Here is a 25,722-nt window from a genome sequence, read left to right as displayed (position 1 = left end):
ATATTTTAGAACATGGTAGTCAACATAGATTTTCCTTTAGGGTTATCTGTATAGTTGGCACAACAATACGAGGAGGAGACATTAATAATATGCTTGAATTAAAGGAATACGAATGGATAATTAGGCTAGAGGCAGATCAAGTACCAGGACTTAATGATGTTGTTACACTAAAACCTGTTCTTAAATATTTACAACATACTAAGTTAAAGTAATATGTGTATTGTAATGTTTTAATATGTATTTTAAACTATCTTATTGTCCAAAAATTTTTTATATGTATGTCATATGACCAATGGGCTGCTGATCATGTGATGATGACCCTCTACATATTCAGCATGTTTTTCATTAATGATTTGTAATGCACTGAGGAAGGGTTTTTATGCCTGAAAGCTTTGCTGTATTTTTTGCTGTGTTTATATAAAGTGATTTCTCCAGTTTGCGTGTGTTTTTTTGACTGCTACTTTTCTGGACACGTTTTTTCATCTACATTTTGACTCTGGGGATACCTCTTGAGGTCATTTGCAGCCTTTATCGTTGATATTATGGAACCAACAACTACTAACTTTTCAATAAAGTCTCTCATAAGTAATGAGACCAACCCGTTGCTACAATTTGCCATTATGGAAAATTCTAATGTGGAAGGTAATACTTCTAAGAATATTGAATGTTCGACTGAGTTAGTGAAGAAGCTACAATATTTTGAAAAGAAACTATGTACTTTTAAACGCTTGCAATGGCAGCGTTTTAGTTTCTCAGCTTACTTAGATAGAGGAATTGTCCCAAGAGGCCTTAGGATACTAAAAATGCCCTCGTATGGGAATGTCTATCCAATTCTATTAAAACGCTGGCAGCAGCTTAATATAAAGCTGAGCCTTGACTACATGACTTTGATGAATGACTTCTTTACTGAAATAGAAGCAGATCTGAAAAAAGAAATAAGTAACCTTGACAATGAGTTACATGGTTTAGAAGCATTCCAGAGTAATAAAATCTTGTATGAGCAGTTGTTTAATAGAGTATGCGCCTTAGATAGACGCCTCGAGGAATCTAAGAAGAAAAAACTGTTACGTGACATTAATGATTTTTCTTTAGGTCAGATTTTCTCTTGGCCTAAACCTATAACACAGGGCTCTATTAATAATGGGGCTAACTATAAAAATAATAAAAGAACACCTCTCGATACTCTTGACATCTTTGAAGATACACCCACTAGCTCCAAGCAACGAGAGATAGCAGCTACAGCTGTGAATACTGGCCAATCAGAGGGTACGATCATAGCAACACCCACTAATCCGCATAACGTCGACGTAGATGTACTTGAAGTAGAGAAACGCCCACTAGACAGAAAGGAGAATGGAGTCCAACAGCGTGGAAGACTACAACAAACAACGCTAAATCTAGCGCGCTTCCAGCTAACCCAGGCTGAAGCAGTCGTGGAACGAAGTACATCCAAGACGAGGACGACAACACACAGGGTCACTACTCCAGTGAAGAGGAAAAATGAGAGCCCTTTAGGACTAAGCAAACAAGTCCGAAGATAAAACAAGGTATCTTGAATTTATCTGGCTTCGTGTTAAACGAAGCACATTATTCATTACTGCAAAAGGGACTAAACTTTATTCCAACAGCTAATGATGATGTTGTGCATATATTGACTGACCTTACGTTATTTGTACGAACAGTGACATTGAAAACGTTATTTGGTAATACTTGTAATGTTGGAGCCTTGTATAAAAGGTGTAGTACGTTCATTCTAAGCAATGTACCAGTGCTAACTGCTTTTAATGACATATGTGAACTGGAAATTAGGAAGCTATATAAAAATTCTTTAGCACCTACAAATTTTAATTTGACATACCTAGAACACAAGGCACTAAAGTCATTAATTAGTAATCAAGACATTATTATCAAGTCAGCAGATAAAGGAAATGCTATTGCACTTATGGATAAGACTAAATATGTGGATTCAATATTGTCTTTACTTAATGATGATACAGCCTTTAGAAGTATTAATATTAGTGATGTTAAGAAGTGTATTAGTAACATTAGCATGGCAATTTATGATTTACAAATACAGAATGATATTGACATAGATTTGTTTAATTTTTTCACTGTTCCATGCCCTGTCATACCATGCCTCTATGGCGTTCACAAAATACATAAATCTATAAGTGAACCACCCATGAGACCCATAGTGTCGGGGGGGGGGATGGATCACCAAGCCAATATCTATTTACTTACAGCAACAACTCCATCCATTTTTTTATCATTGTAGTACAGTTTTAAAAGATACAACTGATTTTCTATCAAAGTTAAGAAAATGGTACCATACTCCATTAGCAAAAGAAATAGTGAAGGGTAATGTACTACTTGTAACATTAGACATAGCATCACTCTTCACAGTAATACCTAATGGCTATGGGATTGAAAGCATTAGAGAATTTTTAACGACACAGACACCTTTAACATCACGTAAGGTAGAGAATATATGTAGTCTACTTGATATAGTTTTAAGCAACAATATATTCCTGTTCAATAAACAATTATATTTACAAACATCTGGCATAGCCATGGGTACATCAACGGCGAATACCTACGCCAATTTAGTTTTATATAGTTGGGAACAGAAGTTTATATTAAATGATGGTAATCAGTTTTCTGATAAGATTGTATTCTACCAACGGTTTGTAGATGACTGTTTTATGCTATGGAAAGGTACACAGACTGAATTAAATGATTTTCTACTATATCTAAATAGTACTACTGAGTTTTTAAAATTTAAGATGGAAAGCTCAAATGAAAAAATGTAGATAATTGTTTATTCCTTCACGAACACAGAACACAAAGGTAGAAGGTTTAGCGCTTTCAACTGTACCACAGTCTTCCTCAGAGCGTTCTGAGGAAGACTGTGGTACAGTTGAAAGCGCTAAACCTTCTACCTTTGTGTTCTGTGTTCGTGAAGGAATAAACAATTATCTACATCCTTGTTGTACGAGCAGTATATTCAACTTCAGCACATCCAGGTGTGGTTATTGCGTTGGGTTCTATTTGTTTGGTTCAAATGAAAAAATAGTTTTTTTTAGATTTAATGTTATATAGGAAACAGGATTGTTTTCATACTAGTGTACATCAGAAAGAAGTACACTCGGGAAGGTATTTACAATTTTACAGTATGCATGCACCACATGTGTTTAGAAGCATGGTAACTTCACAGTTTGGTAGAGTAAGTAAATTAAACACAGAGGATAGTAAGTTTAATTTGCAGCTTGATGCCATGTTTAAGGAATTGGAATCCAGTGGATATAACAGTAAGCTGTTGTTAGAACTTAAAAACAAAACTATAGCCGATAGAAATACTACGCTTAAACCCATCTACACAGAAGGGACTAGAATGACTGAAACAAAGCAACTTGACACTAAAATTAGGTTTGTCACTTCTTTTAATGCAAAAACACACTTAATTAAGGAAATTATACAGAAAAACTGGCTGATTTTAATGGCTTGTACGAACGTTAAAAAAGTTTTAGGTGACAGACCATATTTCTCTTTTAGAAATATGAAAACTCTTAAGCAAAAATTATGCTACAAGGATTTAAACCTTATTTCTACATCTGTACCTGATAAACCAGGTACTTGTAAATGTTTTAATTGTTCTTGTTGTTCTGATATTTTTAATCAAACTAGCCAACAGTTTAAGCACCCAGTAACGGATAAACTGTATACCTTTAATTTAAAAGCTACATGTAATACCACCTCTGTTGTATACATGGCTACTTGCTCCCAATGCTCATCTTTCTATATAGGTAAAACTATAAGAAAGCTTAAGGATAGAATTGTTGAGCATAGATCAGAAATTAGGAGGGCAGTAGCCACCAATGCATTATATAAACATATTTTAGAACATGGTAGTCAACATAGATTTTCCTTTAGGGTTATCTGTATAGTTGGCACAACAATACGAGGAGGAGACATTAATAATATGCTTGAATTAAAGGAATATGAATGGATAATTAGGCTAGAGGCAGATCAAGTACCAGGACTTAATGATGTTGTTGCACTAAAACCTGTTCTTAAATATTTACAACATACTAAGTTAAAGTAATATGTGTATTGTAATGTTTTAATATGTATTTTAAACCATCTTATTGTCCAAAAATTTTTTATATGTATGTCATATGACCAATGGGCTGCTGGTCATGTGATGATGACCCTCTATATATTCAGCATGTTTTTCATTAGTGATTTGTAATGCACAGAGGAAGGGTTTTTATGCCTGAAAGCTTTGCTGTATTTTTTGCTGTGTTTATATAAAGTGATTTCTCCAGTTTGCGTATGTTTTATTACTGCATATACACAGCACCAGGGCCTCCCTATCATGGTAAGGTTTTATCATGTTAACATAGTACAATTTGGGCCCCTGCCTCCTGCTTAGCAGTTCTATCATGTAGTTAACATCATTGACCTTCCTTACCACTTTGAAGGATCCTTCCCAAGCTGAATGCAGCTTACTGTGTCTGACAAGAATGAGAACCATCACCTGCTTCCCCACTGCATACTGTCTGCCTTGAGCATTCCTGTCATACCAGACCTTTTTCTGCTGTTGGGCTCCTGCCAGGTTCTCCTGGGCCAAGCCCATGAGCTCCCTGAGCCTTGTCCTGAGGTTTAGGATATATGCCACAACAGACTCCTTGTGGGATTCACCCTCATCCTCTCACTCATGAATCAAATCTAAAGGTCCCTTCACCCTATGCCCACACAGCAACTCAAAGGTTGAAAAACCTGTTGATTCCTGAGGTACCTCTCTGTATGCAAACGGCAGTCGGGGCAAATATTTATTCAACTCTTTCTTTCTTAGACTAGTCTGCAAATGCCCACAGCATGGTTTTTGGTGTAGAGTTTAACCTCTCCACAAAACCATTAATCTGGGGATAGTAGGGGGTGGTCCTTAGGTGCTTTATCCCACAGTGCTTCAACAGACAAGACAGCAGGCTTATCATGAAATTGGCACCTCTGTCAGTCAGTATTTCTCTCAGGAAACCTTCCCTGCTGAAAATCTCTAACAAAGCATTTACCACCTTCTCTGCCTCAATGGAAGACAGAGCCATTGCCTCAGGGTATCTCGTAGCATAATCTACTACCACCAGAATATACTTCTTCTCTATGCAACTTGGGGTACTCAGAGGCCCCAAAATATCCACAACTACCATCTGAAATGGCTCCTCAATCACACAGGCAAAGGCATCAAAGGAGCTTTGACCTTGTCTCCTGCCTTGCCTACTTTTTGGCACTGCTCACAGGTCCTGCAGTACCCTTTTGTATCCCTTGCAATCCCAGGCCAATAAAAGTTCTGCATAATAAGCCTTTTCCTATGCTTTATGCCCATATGACCTGCAAAACGAATGTCATGGGCTGTGGCTAGAAGTGCCAGATGGTAGGTTCTAGACACTACCAACTGCTGTATTACCTCCTCCTCTAGCCCTACAATAAGAGTCCACTCTATACAGTAAGCCTTTGTTCCAGTATATTCCCTTTTTCCTTGAGAATCAGGTGCCTCCCTAGCTACCTCCCTCAAGCCTCTTAGAGTAGGGTCTGAGAGTTGAGCCTGTCTCAGCTCTACTTTTGTAACTTTTCCCAGCTCCCCTTCCACAGGAAGTCTGGTATCCTCGGATAGTGATGCCTCACTGTCAACCTGGGCACTACCACTCACCTCTGCCCTTGCAGTCACTCTGAGCAAGTGAACATCAGTACCTTTCAGCAGCTGTGGCTCACCTTCAAGTTCACTGCTACAGGGTAGCTCCCTCCCTGAAATAGTCACACCACCAGTCCTGGATTCAGGTGTGGTGTCTGTCTGGGTCTCCTCCAGGCTACCAGACCCACATGCCTGTCTACAAGCCTGAATGCATGTAACTGCATGCACACAAGGTACTGTATTATCAAATTCATTCCCTATCAGGACATCTGCAGGGATATCTTCAAACACACCTACTTGCTTGGTTTCTTTTCCACCTTCTCTGTCAAGCTGAACCCTGGCCAAAGGCATTTGGAATGGGGTCCCTCCTAAAGCTCTGACTGGAATGGATTGCCCCAGCAAGTACTGTTCCTCTTTAATGACTGCAGGTTTCACAATTGTTATATCAGAGGCTGTCTCTCTCTTAACAGTGGCCTTTTTTCCATCTACTAAGATAGGATATAACCTTCTGTGATAGTTTGGTACCCTTGTTGTCTCCAGACAACTTGCCATAGGCATACTGGTATTTCTACTTACTGGCTCCTCCACTTTTTGTTCCCCACTTTCCTTCTGTGGGCATCTATATGATACATGGCTCCACTGGTTACATTTAAAACATTTAACCCTTGATCTTAGCCATGTACCTGAATAGTGGCCTCCCCTGTTACTGATGGACTCAGTTGGGGTGGTTTAGCCTGCCCATCATAGGTTCCGTTATGTCCATGTGCAGCACTGGGTATCTCCTTCCTGTGCAGTGGCACTTTGCTTGCTAACTAGATTTCTATTTTTTCCACAGCTCATCTGCGGAGTTACATTCTTGGTCTGTCAACCAGACTCTCATGTCCTCAGGAAAATTGCTAAAGGCTTGTTCCCTCCCCAAAAAGTCTGCCAGGCCTTCAAAAGTAGTGACCTGACACCCACTCACCAACATATGAAAATAAGTGCTTAACTCAGCAATATAATCACACACACTTTTATCTGTCTTGCTTCTATGCTCACAGAACTTTTTTTTCTGAAAACTTCAGGTGTTAACTTAAAGCATTCAATAAACATTTCTTGACTTTTTCATAGTTTAAACAATCAATATCAGACAATTTAGAAACAGTAGTTAAAGCTTTATCATGAAGTAAGGGGGTCTGGAACCTTACCCAGAGCCCTTGGTCAACATTATAATGTTTACATACTCTTTAAAATATATGAATAAAACTATCAAAATTATCACCCTCTGTAAACTGATTAAGAAATTTACTGACCTTTATTGCTTCTGGGATTCGGTTATTCCATTCCCCATTACCTCCATGACGATGGCAAAAAGTCTCCTTCTCATGTTGACGCTGCTTTTCATTTCCTTCATCCTCTAAATGTCACAGTCACTCTGCTGATTCCACTTCGACTTCCAAATACCGTAGTCTCTCTGCTGATTCTAATCCCAAATGTTTGGCTTCCACTTCAAGTCTCTAAGTCCAGACAGAAATGTAAGTCCGCTGAGGAAAAGGTGAACCTTCCTGTTTCTGAGGGCTGCAAATTCTCATCACCAGACTGGTTATCCTGTTGGCTGTTGGTCTGAGCTGCAAAGTACAGTTGTGTATACTTACCATAAATGTAGATGTTCGAGTGTCTTCACTGTTGCAGTCATGACTGTGGGGTTCTCCCCTGCTGGCAGGCAGTCCCCAGTCGGCCAGAATCCCAAAGTCTGGGTCTGGCGTCAGCTGCTCAGACATGCTCCCTGACGTCAGAGTGCCAGGAGTACAAAGCTGACAGCCGACGCCATGTTCTCCATTTTTTCTTCCCCAGATGTCAGGTGTTCCAAAATGAGTAAGATCCCATACCCTTTGCAAATACACCTCAAAAGAAGGGTGAAGAAGGGAACCACACAAAAGAAAAAATAAGAGGGGACAGGAGGGAGGGTAACCCAGACTGCAACAGTGAAGACACTCAAATATCTACATTTATGGTAAGTGTACACAACTGTACTATGTTCATCGTGTTTCACTGTTGCAGTCATGACTGTAGGGTTGAATCCCAAAGCAGAATAAAAAGGGAGGCGGTCATAAAGTAGAGGCGGCTAAAAGGCCCTGCAAGACAGCAGAAGCAAAGCCTGCCCTAGACTTAGAGTAGAGAGGTAGATTGTAGTGCTTGGAAAGTATGCACTGAACTCCAAGTTGCAGCTTCCAAAATGTCTTTGGTAGGAACTCCCTGAGGAAGGCAGCTGAAGTGGCAGCAGCTCTGGTAGAATGAGTCCTTATACTCCCTGGGATTTGCTGTCCATGGTGTGAATAGCAAAATCTGATTCCATGAGCAATCCATTTAGAAATGGTCTGTTTTTAAATGGCTTTACCTTGGGAACTTGAAGCATAAGAAACAAACAATTGCTCTGATTTCCTGATGTCCTTGGTTCTGTCCAGGTAAAAACGTAATTGTCTGTGTACATCCAAGGAATGGAAGATCCTTTCCCCCTTATTTTGAGGACTGGGGAAAAAAGTTGGCAAGTGGATAGTTTGATTTAAAGCCACTTTGGAAACCACCTTAGGCATGAAAGTAGGATTAGTCCTTAAAGACACCCTGTCTTGATGAAAAATAATATAAGGTTCCACAGCCATGAGAGCTTGCAACTCCGAAACTCTCCTGTCAGAGGTAAGAGCTAACAGGATGGCTGTCTTCCAAGATAAAAACTTGATGTCAGATGTGGCAGCAGGCTCAAAAGGAGGTAAGGTGAGTTTTTCCAAAACATAGTTGAGATCCCAAGCAGGAATGGGAGGAGATCTAAGGGGCCTTAAGTTCTTAGCTCCTCTGAGAAACTGTCTCATGAGCTGATGGGAAAATATAGGAGGGTCTGTATTATAATGAGCAGAAATAGCAGAGGCATGGATCTTTATGGAAGAGAAAGAGAGACCCTTATTAAAGAGGTCTGTCAGGTAAAGTAAAATCAGAGGAATGTTAGGAATAAGAGGATCTGAATCCTGAGCCTGCATCTAGGAGCAAAATCTTTTCCATTTTCCTGCATAAGATTTTCTAGTGCTAGGACGTCTAGCTTCTAAAATGACATCCATAACCTGCTTGGGTAGGAGAGAATGAATCAAAGACCCTGGATTAACCAGGCCGCCAGGCTGAGAGTTTTGACATGGGAGTGCAGAACCTGACCCTGGTGTTGGGACAAAAGGTTCAGAATCTGTGGTAATACCCAAGGGGGCTCCAGACAAAGGTTTTTCAGTGTTTGGTACCAAAACTGTCGAGGCCAATTTGAGGCCAGCAAAATTATCATCTTGGGCTTGTCCTGTTTGATCTTTAATAACACCCGTGGAAGAAGAGGTAGAGGTGGGAAGGCATACCCCGAGAGGTTTCTCCAACTGAATGATGGTACATCCACTTTCCAAGCTAGTTCGTGGAATGTCCTGGTGCAAAAAATCTGTAGTTGATGATTGAGGTGGGATGCAAAGAGGTCTATGTGAGGACATCCCCAGATTGCTGTAATCATCCTGAATATTTCGGTGTCCAGCATCCATTCGCGTGGGTCCGACAGGTTTCTGCTCAGACTGTCTGCCAGGCAGTTTTGCTTCCCTGGTAGAAACTGAGCTTGAAGGTCCAGTTTGCAAGTTAGAGCTGTGTTCCATAGATTCATGGCTAGTCTGCAAAGGGGATAGGAATGAGATCCCCCATGCTTGTTTATGTACCACATAACTGTGGTGTTGTCTGTCCGTATCAGTAGCTGTCCTGGTTGTAGAAGATTCCTGAAAGCCCAAAGAGCATTCTGAACGGCTAACATTTCCTTTAAATTGATATGCAGGTGCTTCTGATCCTTTGTCCAAAGGCCCTGCAGACAGTTGCCCTGAAAATGGACTCCCCATGCATAATCTGAAGCGTTCATGGTTAGTATCTGAGTGGCTGGAGGCAGACTGAAAGGTTTTCCTATGTTTAGAGTACATGCCTTGGACCACCAAAGGAATTCCTTTTGAAGACAAGGCAGGACGGAGATCTGTATGTCTAAACTGTGGCAATGCTGAGACCATACACTTTTTAGGTACCACTGTATTTTCCTCATATGTAGTCTTGCATATGGCATGAGAAGGATGCAGGAGGCCATGTAACTCAAAGCCTGCAGGAATTTCCTTGCAGATAGCTGAGTTAAAGTTGCCAAGGTTTTGAAAGTTGAAGCCAGCTGTAATTGTTTTCGGATGTCAAATGCCATCTGGGTTGTTGTGTTTAGAAGAGCACCCAGAAAGGTTATCTGTTGTGAGGGTATCAAATTTGACTTTTTTATGTTTACAGTGAATCCCAGGAGCTTGAGAAGATTTTGAAAAAATTCTAGATGCTGGAGTAAGACATCCTTGTCTGCCTGAATAAGACAGTCGTCCAGATAAGGGTAAATTTGAATTCCCTTGAGTCTGCAATAAGCTACTACTGGAGCCTGGCATTTGGTGAAGACCCTGGGCACAGTAGACAATCCAAAGGGCAGTGCAGAGTATTGATAGTGCCTCGATCTGGCCTTGAACCCGAGGTATTTTCTGCATTCCTGCCTGATGGGAATGTGTAAATATGCCTCCTTTAAATCCAGAGTTACCATCCATGCATTTTTGGTCAGCATTGGAAGTAGCTGCTGTAGAGTAAGCATCTTGAATTTTGGTATTTCGAGAAAAGTGTTCAAGACTGACAGATCCAGAATGGGTCTCCATGAATTTTGCTTTCTGGGGACTAGAAAGAGCTTTGAGTAAAAACCTTGTCCCATCTCTGAAAGTGGAACCAGTTCTATGGCTTTCATAGCCAAGAGAGTTTCCACCTGGTTTAAGGCCTCTAACCATTGATGTTTTGGAAGATCCGGCCATCCGCTTTGTCTTGGTAGGGTATGAAAATGGAATTTGTAACCTCTTGAAACCACATCCAGAACCCACTTGTCTTGGGTTATAAGAGTCCAATTTAGGTGAAAAAGAGAAAGTTTTCCTCCGAGAGGGGCCTCCAGGCAAGAAGTTCCTGCAGCCCAACAGAGGGAGTCATTGAGCCTGTTTTCTATGAGCTTGTGACCTGTCCTCTCCTCCCCTAGGGGTGGAAGCAGTCCACTGTATTGGTCTATACGAGAGGCTTACGTTTGAGGCCTTCCTTGGGAGCGTCTGTATCTACCCCTCTGAGGCCTGTCTGAATTGGGAAAGGACCAATTTTTGTAGGCCAATTCCTACTAAATCTGGGTGGCTGTACTTGCAAGAATTCTTTAACTGTTTGCATGGATTTTGCCTTGTCCTCCATCTTCTTTATCACCTCTTCAGCCTTAGGTCCAAACAAAACATTATGCTCAACAGAAGCATCCAATAACTTAGCTTTTACTTGATCTGGCAAGTTTTGTTCCTTTAACCAAGCATGCCTTCTAATGACTGTACCAGAGGCAGCAGCCCTACAAGAAGCCTCCAAGGCATCAAATCCACAGTGTAAACCATGCTTCCCAACTTGTTCAGTGGCATGCATTAAATCATGTAATTCCTTATCATCTGCACAGGCGGAAATGGAAGTTAGCTTTTGTTTCAAAACAGACAGAAGAAACTGCTGGTATTTCAGCATATAAAATTGACAGTTTAAAGCCCTAATAGATAAAGTAGCAGAAGTGTACACTTTTTTGCCCCATCTTTCTAAAGATCTGGAATCCTTCTCAGTGGGAATGGGGTTTTTAGCAGTAGCGGCCTTAACCCCCTTAGGACCCTGAGAAATGGTTTCAGGATCAGCAGTAGGATTTCTTGTATAAAAACTGGTGAGAATCAGGAACCCTATAATATCTGTCTGGCTTCACAGGAGCTGGAGGAAAAGAGTCAGGAGTTAAGTTAGCCTCCGAAAAAGCATCATCCACAATATCCAAAATAGGGGATAGCCAGGGTCTATGTTGGAAGAAGAAGAAAATCCCCAAGTCTTTTCTTAGATTCCGAGTACTCCTGTCCTTCCCAGTGAAAATGTTCCCTCATTTCATGTAAAGTTTCTCCCAAAAGAGAAATCCTCAGGGGGAGAAGCTGAAGGAATGGATTCCTCAGCATCAGAATCCTCATAAGGGGGGAAAAGAATATTCCTGGTCAGAAGAAGAAACTGAAGCCTTATCAGAGGAGTCATAATACACTTCCTGCCTTGGCCTTTTATCTGGAGGGGGATGTGAACCCCTAATCATAGTAAGTAAGTCCTCCGCCATCTTAAGTAGTTGTTTCAGAGACTTGGGTGCTGGAACAGAAGAGGCCTGAGCTGTAGTCTTTGATTTGAAAGGAGTCTTTGCCTTTGTCTTTGGCTTTGCCTTTTATTAGAAGATGAGTAGGCCTGAAAACCCCTTGGAAGCCGGTAGCTGCACAGCGGCTCGGACCCATCCAAGGAACGCGTTGTCCGAAGGTCCTACAACATAAATATTCAAAGGCCTAGTTGGCTCCTCGTGGGAGTCCGTTTCGGCCATCGGTTCCAAAATGGCCGACGACAGGGGCTGCAAAAGCATCTCACTGATGACGGCCAAACCTGAAGCTGGCTCTGCTTGTACAATATCATCCGATTTGGACCTCGGAGGCCTGTCTTTATCCTTGCGTCATTTGTGAACTCAAGTAGCCGGAACCGAATCCGACGACATTTTGTAATTAAAACGTCTACCGAAGTAATGAAATGCACAATCGTACCCTCGTTTAATCGTACGTTGATTGAATCTAGCACAAAACCGACAACTAGCTACGTCGTGGTCAGGGCCTAAGCAAGGAATACAGTAAGAATGAAAATCCTTATGAGGTATTTGCTTCCCACAAGAAATACAATTATTAACTTTTTCTGACATCGGACTGGAGCAAGAAAAAAGCTTTGAGTAGGAGAAGAAAGTCCTCGGACTGAAGTCGTTTAGAAAAAATTGTCAGGAGTCAGCCGACCGGCAAATCACGAACTGCTATCACCGCACGGCAAGAAAGACTGAGAACATGGCGTCAGCTGTCAGCTTTGTACTCCTGGCGCCTGACGCCAGGGAGCATGTCTGAGCAGGGCGCCGGACCCAGACTTTGGGATTCTGGCCGACCGGGGACTGCCTGCCGGCAGGGAGAACCCACAGTCATGACTGCAACAGTGAAACATGATGAACATCTAACAGTTCACTGTTGCAGTCATGACTGTGGGTTCTCCCCTGCTGTCAATGTAGATGTTCGAGGCCAGAATCCCAGGCAGTTGGCACTACGTCAGCTGCCCAGAGATGTTCGAGTGTCTTCACTGTTGCAGTCATGACTGTGGGGTTCTCCCCTGCTGGCAGGCAGTCCCCAGTCGGCCAGAATCCCAAAGTCTGGGTCTGGCGTCAGCTGCTCAGACATGCTCCCTGACGTCAGAGTGCCAGGAGTACAAAGCTGACAGCCGACGCCATGTTCTCCATTTTTTCTTCCCCAGATGTCAGGTGTTCCAAAATGAGTAAGATCCCATACCCTTTGCAAATACACCTCAAAAGAAGGGTGAAGAAGGGAACCACACAAAAGAAAAATAAGAGGGGACAGGAGGAGGGTAGCAGACTGCAACAGTGAAGACACTCAAATATCTACATTTATGGTAAGTGTACACAACTGTACTATGTTCATCGTGTTTCACTGTTGCAGTCATGACTGTAGGGTTGAATCCCAAAGCAGAATAAAAGGGAGGTGGTCATAAAGTAGAGGGCTAAAAGGCCCTGCAAGACAGCAGAAGCAAAGCCTGCCCTAGACTTAGAGTAGAGAGGTAGATTGTAGTGCTTGGAAAAAGTATGCACTGAACTCCAAGTTGCAGCTTCCAAAATGTCTTTGGTAGGAACTCCCCTGAGGAAGGCAGCTGAAGTGGCAGCAGCTCTGGTAGAATGAGTCCTTATACTCCCTGGGATTTGCTGTCCATGGTGTGAATAGCAAAATCTGATTCCATGAGCAATCCATTTAGAAATGGTCTGTTTTTAAATGGCTTTACCTTGGGAACTTGAAGCATAAGAAACAAACAATTGCTCTGATTTCCTGATGTCCTTGGTTCTGTCCAGGTAAAAACGTAATTGTCTGTGTACATCCAAGGAATGGAAGATCCTTTCCCCCTTATTTTGAGGACTGGGGAAAAAAGTTGGCAAGTGGATAGTTTGATTTAAAGCCACTTTGGAAACCACCTTAGGCATGAAAGTAGGATTAGTCCTTAAAGACACCCTGTCTTGATGAAAAATAATATAAGGTTCCACAGCCATGAGAGCTTGCAACTCCGAAACTCTCCTGTCAGAGGTAAGAGCTAACAGGATGGCTGTCTTCCAAGATAAAAACTTGATGTCAGATGTGGCAGCAGGCTCAAAAGGAGGTAAGTGAGTTTTTCCAAACATAGTTGAGATCCCAAGCAGGAATGGGAGGAGATCTAAGGGGCCTTAGTTCTTAGCTCCTCTGAGAAACTGTCTCATGAGCTGATGGGAAAATATAGGAGGGTCTGTATTATAATGAGCAGAAATAGCAGAGGCATGGATCTTTATGGAAGAGAAAGAGAGACCCTTATTAAAGAGGTCTGTCAGGTAAAGTAAAATCAGAGGAATGTTAGGAATAAGAGGATCTGAATCCTGAGCCTGCATCTAGGAGCAAAATCTTTTCCATTTTCCTGCATAAGATTTTCTAGTGCTAGGACGTCTAGCTTCTAAAATGACATCCATAACCTGCTTGGGTAGGAGAGAATGAATCAAAGACCCTGGATTAACCAGGCCGCCAGGCTGAGAGTTTTGACATGGGAGTGCAGAACCTGACCCTGGTGTTGGGACAAAGGTTCAGAATCTGTGGTAATACCCAAGGGGCTCCAGACAAAGGTTTTCAGTGTTTGGTACCAAAACTGTCGAGGCCAATTTGAGGCCAGCAAAATTATCATCTTGGGCTTGTCCTGTTTGATCTTTAATAACACCCGTGGAAGAAGAGGTAGAGGTGGGAAGGCATACCCGAGAGGTTTCTCCAACTGAATGATGGTACATCCACTTTCCAAGCTAGTTAGTGGAATGTCCTGGTGCAAAAATCTGTAGTTGATGATTGAGGTGGGATGCAAAGAGGTCTATGTGAGGACATCCCAGATTGCTGTAATCATCCTGAATATTTCGGTGTCCAGCATCCATTCGTGGGTCCGACAGGTTTCTGCTCAGACTGTCTGCCAGGCAGTTTTGCTTCCCTGGTAGAAACTGAGCTTGAAGGTCCAGTTTGCAAGTTAGAGCTGTGTTCCATAGATTCATGGCTAGTCTGCAAAGGGGATAGGAATGAGATCCCCCATGCTTGTTTATGTACCACATAACTGTGGTGTTGTCTGTCCGTATCAGTAGCTGTCCTGGTTGTAGAAGATTCCTGAAAGAGAGCATTCTGAGCGGCTAACATTTCCTTTAAATTGATATGCAGGTGCTTCTGATCCTTTGTCCAAAGGCCCTGCAGACAGTTGCCCTGAAAATGGACTCCCCATGCATAATCTGAAGCGTTCATGGTTAGTATCTGAGTGGCTGGAGGCAGACTGAAAGGTTTTCCTATGTTTAGAGTACATGCCTTGGACCACCAAAGGAATTCCTTTTGAAGACAAGGCAGGACGGAGATCTGTATGTCTAAACTGTGGCAATGCTGAGACCATACACTTTTTAGGTACCACTGTATTTTCCTCATATGTAGTCTTGCATATGGCATGAGAAGGATGCAGGAGGCCATGTAACTCAAAGCCTGCAGGAATTTCCTTGCAGATAGCTGAGTTAAAGTTGCCAAGGTTTTGAAAGTTGAAGCCAGCTGTAATTGTTTTTCGGATGTCAGAAATGCCATCTGGGTTGTTGTGTTTAGAAGAGCACCCAGAAAGGTTATCTGTTGTGAGGGTATCAAATTTGACTTTTTTATGTTTACAGTGAATCCCAGGAGCTTGAGAAGATTTTGAAAAAATTCTAGATGCTGGAGTAAGACATCCTTGTCTGCCTGAATAAGACAGTCGTCCAGATAAGGGTAAATTTGAATTCCCTTGAGTCTGCAATAAGCTACTACTGGAGCCTGGCATTTGGTGAAGACCCTGGGCACAGTAGACAATCCAAAGGGCAGTGCAGAGTATTGATAGTGCCTCGATCTGGCCTTGAACCCGAGGTATTTTCTGCATTCCTGCCTGATGGGAATGTGTAAATATGCCTCCTTTAAATCCAGAGTTACCATCCATGCATTTTTGGTCAGCATTGGAAGTAGCTGCTGTAGAGTAAGCATCTTGAATTTTGGTATTTGAGAAAAGTGTTCAAGACTGACAGATCCAGAATGGGTCTCCATGAATTTTGCTTTCTGGGGACTAGAAAGAGCTTTGAGTAAAAACCTTGTCCCATCTCTGAAAGTGGAACCAGTTCTATGGCTTTCATAGCCAAGAGAGTTTCCACCTGGTTTAAGGCCTCTAACCATTGATGTTTTGGAAGATCCGGCCATCCGCTTTGTCTTGGTAGGGTATGAAAATGGAATTTGTAACCTCTTGAAACCACATCCAGAACCCACTTGTCTTGGGTTATAAGAGTCCAATTTAGGTGAAAAAGAGAAAGTTTTCCTCCGAGAGGGGCCTCCAGGCAAGAAGTTCCTGCAGCCCAACAGAGGGAGTCATTGAGCCTGTTTTCTATGAGCTTGTGACCTGTCCTCTCCTCCCCTAGGGGTGGAAGCAGTCCACTGTATTGGTCTATACGAGGCTTACGTTTGAGGCCTTCCTTGGGAGCGTCTGTATCTACCCCTCTGAGGCCTGTCTGAATTGGGAAAGGACCAATTTTTGTAGGCCAATTCCTACTAAATCTGGGTGGCTGTACTTGCAAGAATTCTTTAACTGTTTGCATGGATTTTGCCTTGTCCTCCATCTTCTTTATCACCTCTTCAGCCTTAGGTCCAAACAAAACATTATGCTCAACAGAAGCATCCAATAACTTAGCTTTTACTTGATCTGGCAAGTTTTGTTCCTTTAACCAAGCATGCCTTCTAATGACTGTACCAGAGGCAGCAGCCCTACAAGAAGCCTCAAGGCATCAAATCCACAGTGTAAACCACGCTTCCCAACTTGTTCAGTGGCATGCATTAAATCATGTAATTCCTTATCATCTGCACAGGCGGAAATGGAAGTTAGCTTTTGTTTCAAAACAGACAGAAGAAACTGCTGGTATTTCAGCATATAAAATTGACAGTTTAAAGCCCTAATAGATAAAGTAGCAGAAGTGTACACTTTTTGCCCCATCTTTCTAAAGATCTGGAATCCTTCTCAGTGGGAATGGGGTTTTAGCAGTAGCGGCCTTAACCCCCTTAGGACCCTGAGAAATGGTTTCAGGATCAGCAGTAGGATTTCTTGTATAAAAACTGGTGAGAATCAGGAACCCTATAATATCTGTCTGGCTTCACAGGAGCTGGAGGAAAGAGTCAGGAGTTAAGTTAGCCTCGAAAAAGCATCATCCACAATATCCAAAATAGGGGATAGCCAGGGGTCTATGGGGAAGAAGAAGAAAATCCCTAAGTCTTTTCTTAGATTCCGAGTACTCCTGTCCTTCCCAGTGGAAATGTTCCCTCATTTCATGTAAAGTTTCCCCAAAAGAGAAATCCTCAGGAGGAGAAGCTGAAGGAATGGATTCCTCAGCATCAGAATCCTCATAAGGAGGGAAAGAATATTCCTGGTCAGAAGAAGAAACTGAAGAAACAGAAGCCTGATCAGAGGAGTCATAATACACTTCCTGCCTTGACCTTTTATCTGGAGGGAGATGTGAACCCCTAATCATAGTAAGTAAGTCCTCCGCCATCTTAAGTAGTTGTTTCTGAGACTTGGGTGCCGGATCAGAAGAGGCCTGGGCTGTAGTCTTTGATTTGGAAGGAGTCTTTGCCTTTGTCTTTGGCTTTGCCTTTATTAGAAGATGAGTAGGCCTGAAAACCCCTTCGGAAGCCGGTAGCTGCACAGCGGCTCCGGACCCATCCGAAGGAACGTTGTCCGAAGGTCCTACAACATAAATATTCAAAGGCCTAGTTGGCTCCTCGTGGGAGTCCGTTTCGGCCATCGGTTCCAAAATGGCCGACGACAGGGGCTGCAAAAGCATCTCACTGATGACGGCCAAACCTGAAGCTGGCTCTGCTTGTACAATATCATCCGATTTGGACCTCGGAGGCCTGTCTTTATCCTTGCGTCATTTGTGAACTCAAGTAGCCGGAACCGAATCCGACGACATTTTGTAATTAAAACGTCTACCGAAGTAATGAAATGCACAATCGTACCCTCGTTTAATCGTACGTTGATTGAATCTAGCACAAAACCGACAACTAGCTACGTCGTGGTCAGGGCCTAAGCAAGGAATACAGTAAGAATGAAAATCCTTATGAGGTATTTGCTTCCCACAAGAAATACAATTATTAACTTTTTCTGACATCGGACTGGAGCAAGAAAAAAGCTTTGAGTAGGAGAAGAAAGTCCTCGGACTGAAGTCGTTTAGAAAAAATTGTCAGGAGTCAGCCGACCGGCAAATGCGAACTGCTATCACCGCACGGCAAGAAAGACTGGAGAACATGGCGTCAGCTGTCAGCTTTGTACTCCTGGCGCTCTGACGTCAGGGAGCATGTCTGAGCAGCCGACGCCGGACCCAGACTTTGGGATTCTGGCCGACCGGGGACTGCCTGCCGGCAGGGGAGAACCCCACAGTCATGACTGCAACAGTGAAACATGATGAACATCTAATGCTGAAATTATTTCTTATTTAGTCAGGTTGGCATACACCAGTCCTTTGGCTTTGCACACCTTGGCCAACTGGTTCTTTGTCAGCTTGCTATAATCCTCTGCCGACATCTTTGCCTGCTCTCCCTGACTAAACTAAACTAACAAAATAAATGACTAAAACTGTTGAGATATGAAACTCAGAATGTCTACCTTTTGGCTGCAGAGAGAATGCACACCTTTAGTGACAACTGCTTACAGGCTGCAGAAGTTCAATATCCCACCACTGCCACCAATATGTGACATCCCTACTCTGGGCCAGTAATCAAAGAGCCTGAATCCTCACCAATGACAATGGAAAGGGGCATTCACTTGGAATACAAATAGATGCACTCAATATTTCTAGATGCAGACCTCTCTGCATCAAGCACAATTTCCCTTAAGATCTCACAGGGAACACACACAGTCCAAGGTTTGGGTTTCTCTCACTGTCTCTCCCCAGGTCTCCAATATGGCTCCCAACTGGCACAGCTTCAGAGTTAAGTCCTTAATCAAGTACCCAAGCCATGTCCTTCACCACTCTCTCTGTGAAACAAGTGCATCATGTCCCTGCCCAAGTAAGCTGACACCCATACTCTTTGAGATTTAATTTTCACACACACACACACACACACACACACACACACACACACACACACACACACACACACACACACACCTGGGAAAGGCTGGCACAGATTACCCACTCTACCAACTTTGCTCTGACTATAAAGTAGATTCACTTCCACCAGTCCGTTACTTTAAGACTGTTAAAAGGGTATCCAATTATACTGAGTGAAATGAATATTAACACAAATGGTAATGTTGGCCAAACAGCCAGGATTTCAGGAGTGGCCAGAGTTATCACCAAATAAATATGTGCAAATACTCTCAAAACTTAAGTATTGTCTTAAAAAGGGCCAGCCGCAATGAAACGTGTTAATATATTTAATAATAAATAATAAAAGAGCATGAAAATACTAAATATCTATTTACAGTAAACACCAGAGTTTCAGTCACAGAAAATATTGAAATTAACACATCTGGAAATAGTCACACAGTTACAGAAACAAAAACAATTCTTAAGTATTCTCACTATATTTTCTTGACTAATCTAAAGAATTATTGTTGCAGCTTATTGAATAGAGCAAGAGTGATAATGTGAGTGAGTGGTCCTTGTTGTCAGATCCAAGACAGAATACAGAATGCTGACAGCAATCTGTTACTAATATCTAAATATTATTTCTGGCTTTCAAAATGACATCACGCAGATCTGGTCATCTGATTCTGTTTTCTGTACTATCCCCATCACTAGAAGCTGCCAGGGTTGAGCACCTATGTGCTATAATACACACTAGACCTTTAGCTAAGTTTTATTAAAGCATATGTACCTGAAAGCCGTAAAACAATAACACCATTCTTCTTTTCCTACAGGAGCTACAACCTACTCTCTAGCAAAAACACTGGATCTCTGACTCTATTCAAAACTGTGGGATAACATCTTTATGTCTTAACTCATAAAGTAATTTAATTTCAAGAATTTTTTTTCAAAAATCAGGTGGATTAACTTCTTCTCTCACAGTATATGCGGTCACAATGTACACATTTAAACAGTTGTGATAATGCATGTACATTTCTTTTTTGTCCAGCAGGAAACACTGTTGATACATTTTAACACAAGCAAATCTCTCAAACACATTTTCAGCACACATCTGCACAAATCAGTTTCATATATACAAATGACAAACAATTATTTATAAAATTCCAGCTAGCTGTGCTGACATATGTTACACATCTACTGCCCCACTTCTCCTGGCATGGCTGGCAGTACCTCCTATCGTCACAAATGTCATAAGACCTTAAATAACACTGAAATCTCCTTTGATTCTTGAAAGACAATCATTAAACTTATACATAAAAATAAGGCAGTCCCACTGATATTGGAAATTATATGTCTATTAGTTTTTCCTCCTGTTCTGTGAAAATCATTGAAAAATTGTATTTACCCAAGGACAACTTAATGAGGCTTAATATACAAATATTGACTGATTTGCTTTAGTTCAGGGAAATCAATTCCTATTCATAATTTACATTTTTAGAACAATATTACTGATGCCTTTGAAAAGGTTTTACAAGTAGATATTACATACTTAGATTTTTTCAATGTCTTTCTTTTATTTTACATTTGTTTACCAAAAAAGTCCGACTGGACACATGCCCTTTTTCAGCGGAAGCCCAGGGAGAAAAGCTCCAGTTAGAACAGTGACATAAATGACTAGTTCACTGGTAGTACGACCATGGTAGGACTTGAACCTATAATCTTCTGATCCGAAGTCAGTTTATCACAGTATATTAATCTCTAAATTTGCAAAACTTGGTACAAATGGTACCTTACTGAAATGTATTCAGTCTTGGTTATTTCACAAGTTTAGAATAAAACAGACTGATGACTATCTCTCAGAATGGTATCAGCAGGTAGAGGTGTTTACCTGGGTTCAATCCTGGGGTCATATTTATTCAATTTATAGTTGTCTGATCTTAGTTTCTAAGATATTTTTTTCTCGTTATGATGAGGATGACATTAAAATGGGGAAATACTATTCAATACTTCTGATATAATTTGTGTACAGGTGACTTATTTGAGTTCGTTACCAGGGGTGATCATATATAACCAATTTCAATCTCAGCCCAAGAGGAAGTAGTTGGGAGTATTAACATTATACAAGAACAAAGATGAACACAAAGATGTAAACAAAAAAGAGAAACAGAAGGAAAGCTTAATATTACAACTATGTATACATGATAAAGTTGTAATGACTCTTGTATAGTCTACATTGTGTGAACGCTAGAGCTGTAGTTTGGCAGGATAGTACATAGGCTAGAAAACATTATGTTGTAATTCTGTAAAGAAGCTAAAGGTATGGCATTAATGTGTAGCCATTTTACTGAAATTGGCTTTCAACTGTGTATGGAAACTTGGATAGGAAGATTTTGTTAAACTCTTAAGGGTATTAAAATTTCTTCCTTTACAGATCTTGGGGGTCAAAATATCAGACAACGTATCTTTTGAACAGCATGCAAATGATACATATCAAGTCAGTTGATATTGCAAGTTCAAGTGTGGTCCAAGATAAAATACACTGTGCAAGTCTGGAATCCTACTAGATCTAAACATACTAAACTGATAAACAAATGCAAACATTGTTTGCTAACAGAATACAAGGTTTAGTCTCTATCATTCTCTTATGAGCAGAGGACCCCACATATCGCCTGCCCGTCCATCTCTCCTCATTCAACCAATGAGATCCTTTATGTTAGCTACTCTAGGTATTGTTTGTGTAAATACAATTTCTTAAACCCAAGGTAATATGTTATCTTAACTACTGCTTTTAATTGAAAAGTATGCCTTAGGCCTCATGGATGGATGGATGTCCTATGTCTACAATCAGCTTGTATGTAACCTCAATTTACTGGATTATCTATTTTGTAATGCCTATAACTTAAGTGCTATGTTCCTAATATTTGTAATTTGTAATTTCTATATGTAATTTGGAGCTTTTCTCCCCGGGACTAAACTGAAAATGGACAAATATCCAGTCGGACCATCCCGGTTAACAAATGTAAAATAAATAAATAAAATAAATAAAAATAAATAAATCTAAGTCTTATATTCTATTGAAATAGTGGAAGTTAAGAGGTGATTTGATTTTAACTTGTAAAGTAAGCCTTTATTTCTGTGTGAAGTTTTGGGACTTATGTTTTCAACTCTTCATGGTCCTAGCAGATGTTTAACCTTGGTTGGAAAAAAGTCACTCATTAGAATCTTCTATAATGATACTACCTTTATGGAATCTTCAAGTGGGTGTTAAAGTTGTCAGGAATGTTGAATACTTTAAATTTAAACCTTGCAAATATTTTGGGGATACAAAACTTACTAAGTATTTTTTTTTTTTTCTTTTTCTTATGTCAGTTTTTTTGCCCATGTTTTATGTAAATATGTACACATATGTACTTGCAGCGATATACCATACATGAATTATACACACATGCATATGTGCACCCCTACACACACACACACACACACACACACACACACACACAATCACTTCAGCAAACTTACAGAAAATAGAGTTACTGGTCTTTTCAGCAGAAGAAAACTTACAGATGTCCAGGGCACAATGCCATGATGTGAAACTGCATATTAATTTTGCTTGTCAAAGTGCCTACAGAATTGTATTTATTTATTCTTTTTTAATTTATTATTTGTTTACCAGGAAAGTCAGACTTGGAACAAAGCCAATTTCAGCAGAGGCCCAGGGAGAAATGCTCCAAATGCATGTCTTTGAAGCGTGGTAGGAAACCCACACGAATGCAGGGAGGACATGCAAACTACGCACAGAAGGCACTCATGCAGAGAATCGAACTGGAGAACATCTTGCTGAGAGTGACAATGTTATTGCTGCACCACTGTGCCGTCCTAAGAATACCACCTCATTGTGCAGAGATTATAAAATCATATTCAAAACAGCTGTCAAATATTTTAAAATTGCAGGTCAAGCTGAGATCTGTTACTGGTACATATACATTTTATAAAAACAGATATACATGTGAGTAGATAGGTCAGAGCATTAAGGCCATGGGCTATTAATGTGCTTCTTCCCTAAGTTTGGGGTTTGAGTGCATGGGTATCTTTGCTTACCATTGGCTTACTATGTGACTCTGAGCCAATCACTTAGCCAGACAGTGCTGCTGGGGAACTTCAAAATTAGGCTAGGCCCCTCAGTTATCTTTTGGACAACATGCCTAGTAATTACTGATGAAAGTATGAACCTAAGAAGAAGCTACAATATGTTACAAACCCCTACACAGAAGAAACAAAGTTTTTTAAATGTCTATTAAACATTTACCAAAACATGACCCTTGACACTGTGCAGCAATACAGAAGGGTAGTAGATTGAAACCTTCTTCACACAGGCAAAGTGCAATTCAACAAAACATAAAGCAGATTTTGAATGGAGAAACAGTGATGCCTGCTTTTATAATCAGATAGTCTTAACTGCATTGCCCACCCAACAGTGACTAGTTCATAATTTCATTATAGTGTACAGGAAGAGGGTTAGGGGATATGTCCAAAGTGCCTGTGGTCATGATGCATCATGCTTAATGGTTCACAATAGGCAGAGCCAGGGACACTCTTGTATCATATACCTGTACAATGTCTGGTAGGAAAAAAATTGTGGCATTTTAATATGGGGTGGAATGTAGCACCATGGAAAATGACAGCATAGCTGAATATATGCCCAGCACAATCATTTCTGGGGAGGAATACATTTTTGGGCTGAAATAAACTGATAGCACTTCCAGGGTAGGATGTGACTGCACCACTTTCAAAAACAACATTGTGAAGACCATAAATAAAATTTGAATATCCCCTGTGGCATCTGAGTACACACATATACAACTAAAAAAATGCAACATTTCAGAGTTTCATCTGCCTTCATTACACAACCGATTACTACTTGTCTAATTCTGGTCCACTTTCTCCTCAACTTGTGTTAAACTAAAATGGCAGTTTAAAAAGGTAGTGTGTGTTTCTTTGAAGTCCACTACATAAGACTGACTGACTTATACTGAAACTCATTACAATGCGAAAAGACTCATATAACCAGAGGCAAGCTCCAGATCTCCCCATTTGGGGGAAGACGTGCTTTGTCCCCATACTTTTCTTAACCTTACAGAACAATTTCAAGATTATAGAACTTTTGAAGAGGTAACCAAAACCTAAAGGGTGCATAGACAACACTCAACATTGTCTCCCTTTTCTCTACCTTAACTACAAGTGAAATTTAGGGAACTGCACTTTCAGTCTCCAGAATTTACTAAACAGTAGTATCAGTCAAGTCATCTTCAGTGAACTAAACTTACCCTGACTCAGTGGAACATGTCTCAATAAAATGCCCATAACATGAGATCTATATACTGCGGGTTAAAAGCTAAACTAAAAAAGCATGACCTGACATTACAACGTCTTGTGCCTGTAGACTGAAACTGTGTAGGCCATTAAAAAAATAGGAGTCCAGCTACAGATAAAAGTGGATATTTGACTAAGAATGGTTTCAGGAAGACTATCCAGCAATGCAGACAAAAAACATCATCAAAAGAAAACTGATGATAAATCTTCCTGATTAATATCTGGAAAAAATTTCAAATATGCAACCAATATTACTGCAGTGTCTCATTTTGTTCACAGAAACAGCAAAAGAAAAAGAGTTATTCTTCAGACTATTGCAGCCATACTGTCAAAGTATTCAAGCTAAACTCAAGTTCTGTTCTGACCATAGCATGGTACAAATTATAGCCCACCTGAATTAAAATGCTGAGTTCAACTGTCACTCAGGGGTATCCAAAAGAATCCAAAGATACCCAAGCACACCATGGTGACCATGACCTTCACTGCATGTCACACTGTGACCAAATTGCCACATGTGTTCCAAGCATTGCTCTCAAGCCTCTTTCTCTGCCTCAGGGTATTTACAAGCAAATACTTGGGATGAGGTGAACTCAAGCCTTTAACTCAAGACATTCCACGACAGCCAAAGACCCCCATCTGAGCAATGTGCTTCATTAGACACTCACTCAGGGCATTTCACAACAATTACAATGTAATGCATGGGTAATGCTGAACTCAAATCCTTACTGAGGGTGTCCCACAGTATTTACAGTAGTCCACCTGAATGTTCACCAAAGCCTTGTGGCTCCAGTGGTAGTCAAAATTTCTTAACGTAATACACTAAAAAACTCAAATCAGACACTTAGGAAGGCTCAAAGTAGCTAAATTGTTTCATGTAGTAAATGTGGTGCAATGCACTTCCATTCAAGGTATTCTATGACAATCCTAATATAATACCTTGGTAATATCAGACCCTTACTCAGGAGGGTTCACTTAAGACTCGCTCGGAATTACCCAAGGTACCTATAACGTCCCAGCTTCGTAACATGAAGCGCCCAATACCCACTCTGTGTCTCCCATGGAAGACTTAGTATAACAGCTGGATAATGATATACTCAAACCTTTACACAAGGTGACCCGCAACATCCAAAATGTCCCATACAAGCAATTTGATGTAGTGGACAAACATTCAGGGTGCAGCACAGCACACTCCTCAGCACAGGGCTGTGAAGGGATTTGCCTTCCCAAGACACAGACACAGACTCACACACACACACACACACACACACACACACACACACACACACACACACACACACACACACACACACACACACACGCACACACACACACACACGCACACACACACACACACACGCACACACACACACACACA

General features: G+C 41.1%; 1 protein-coding gene across 1 annotated transcript in view; it reads right to left on the bottom strand.

The window, feature by feature from the left end:
* LOC122796832 (zinc finger protein 84-like) overlaps positions 1-25,722 on the bottom strand; it is a 279,258-nt gene that overhangs the window by 215,507 nt on the left and 38,029 nt on the right.

The sequence above is a fragment of the Protopterus annectens genome, chromosome 3.part0, assembly GCF_019279795.1.
Source record: "Protopterus annectens isolate FY-2018-M chromosome 3.part0, PAN1.0, whole genome shotgun sequence".
NCBI lineage: Eukaryota > Metazoa > Chordata > Ceratodontiformes > Protopteridae > Protopterus > Protopterus annectens.
Note: the sequence above shows the minus strand (reverse complement) of the source record. Positions and strands in the feature narration are given on the sequence as shown.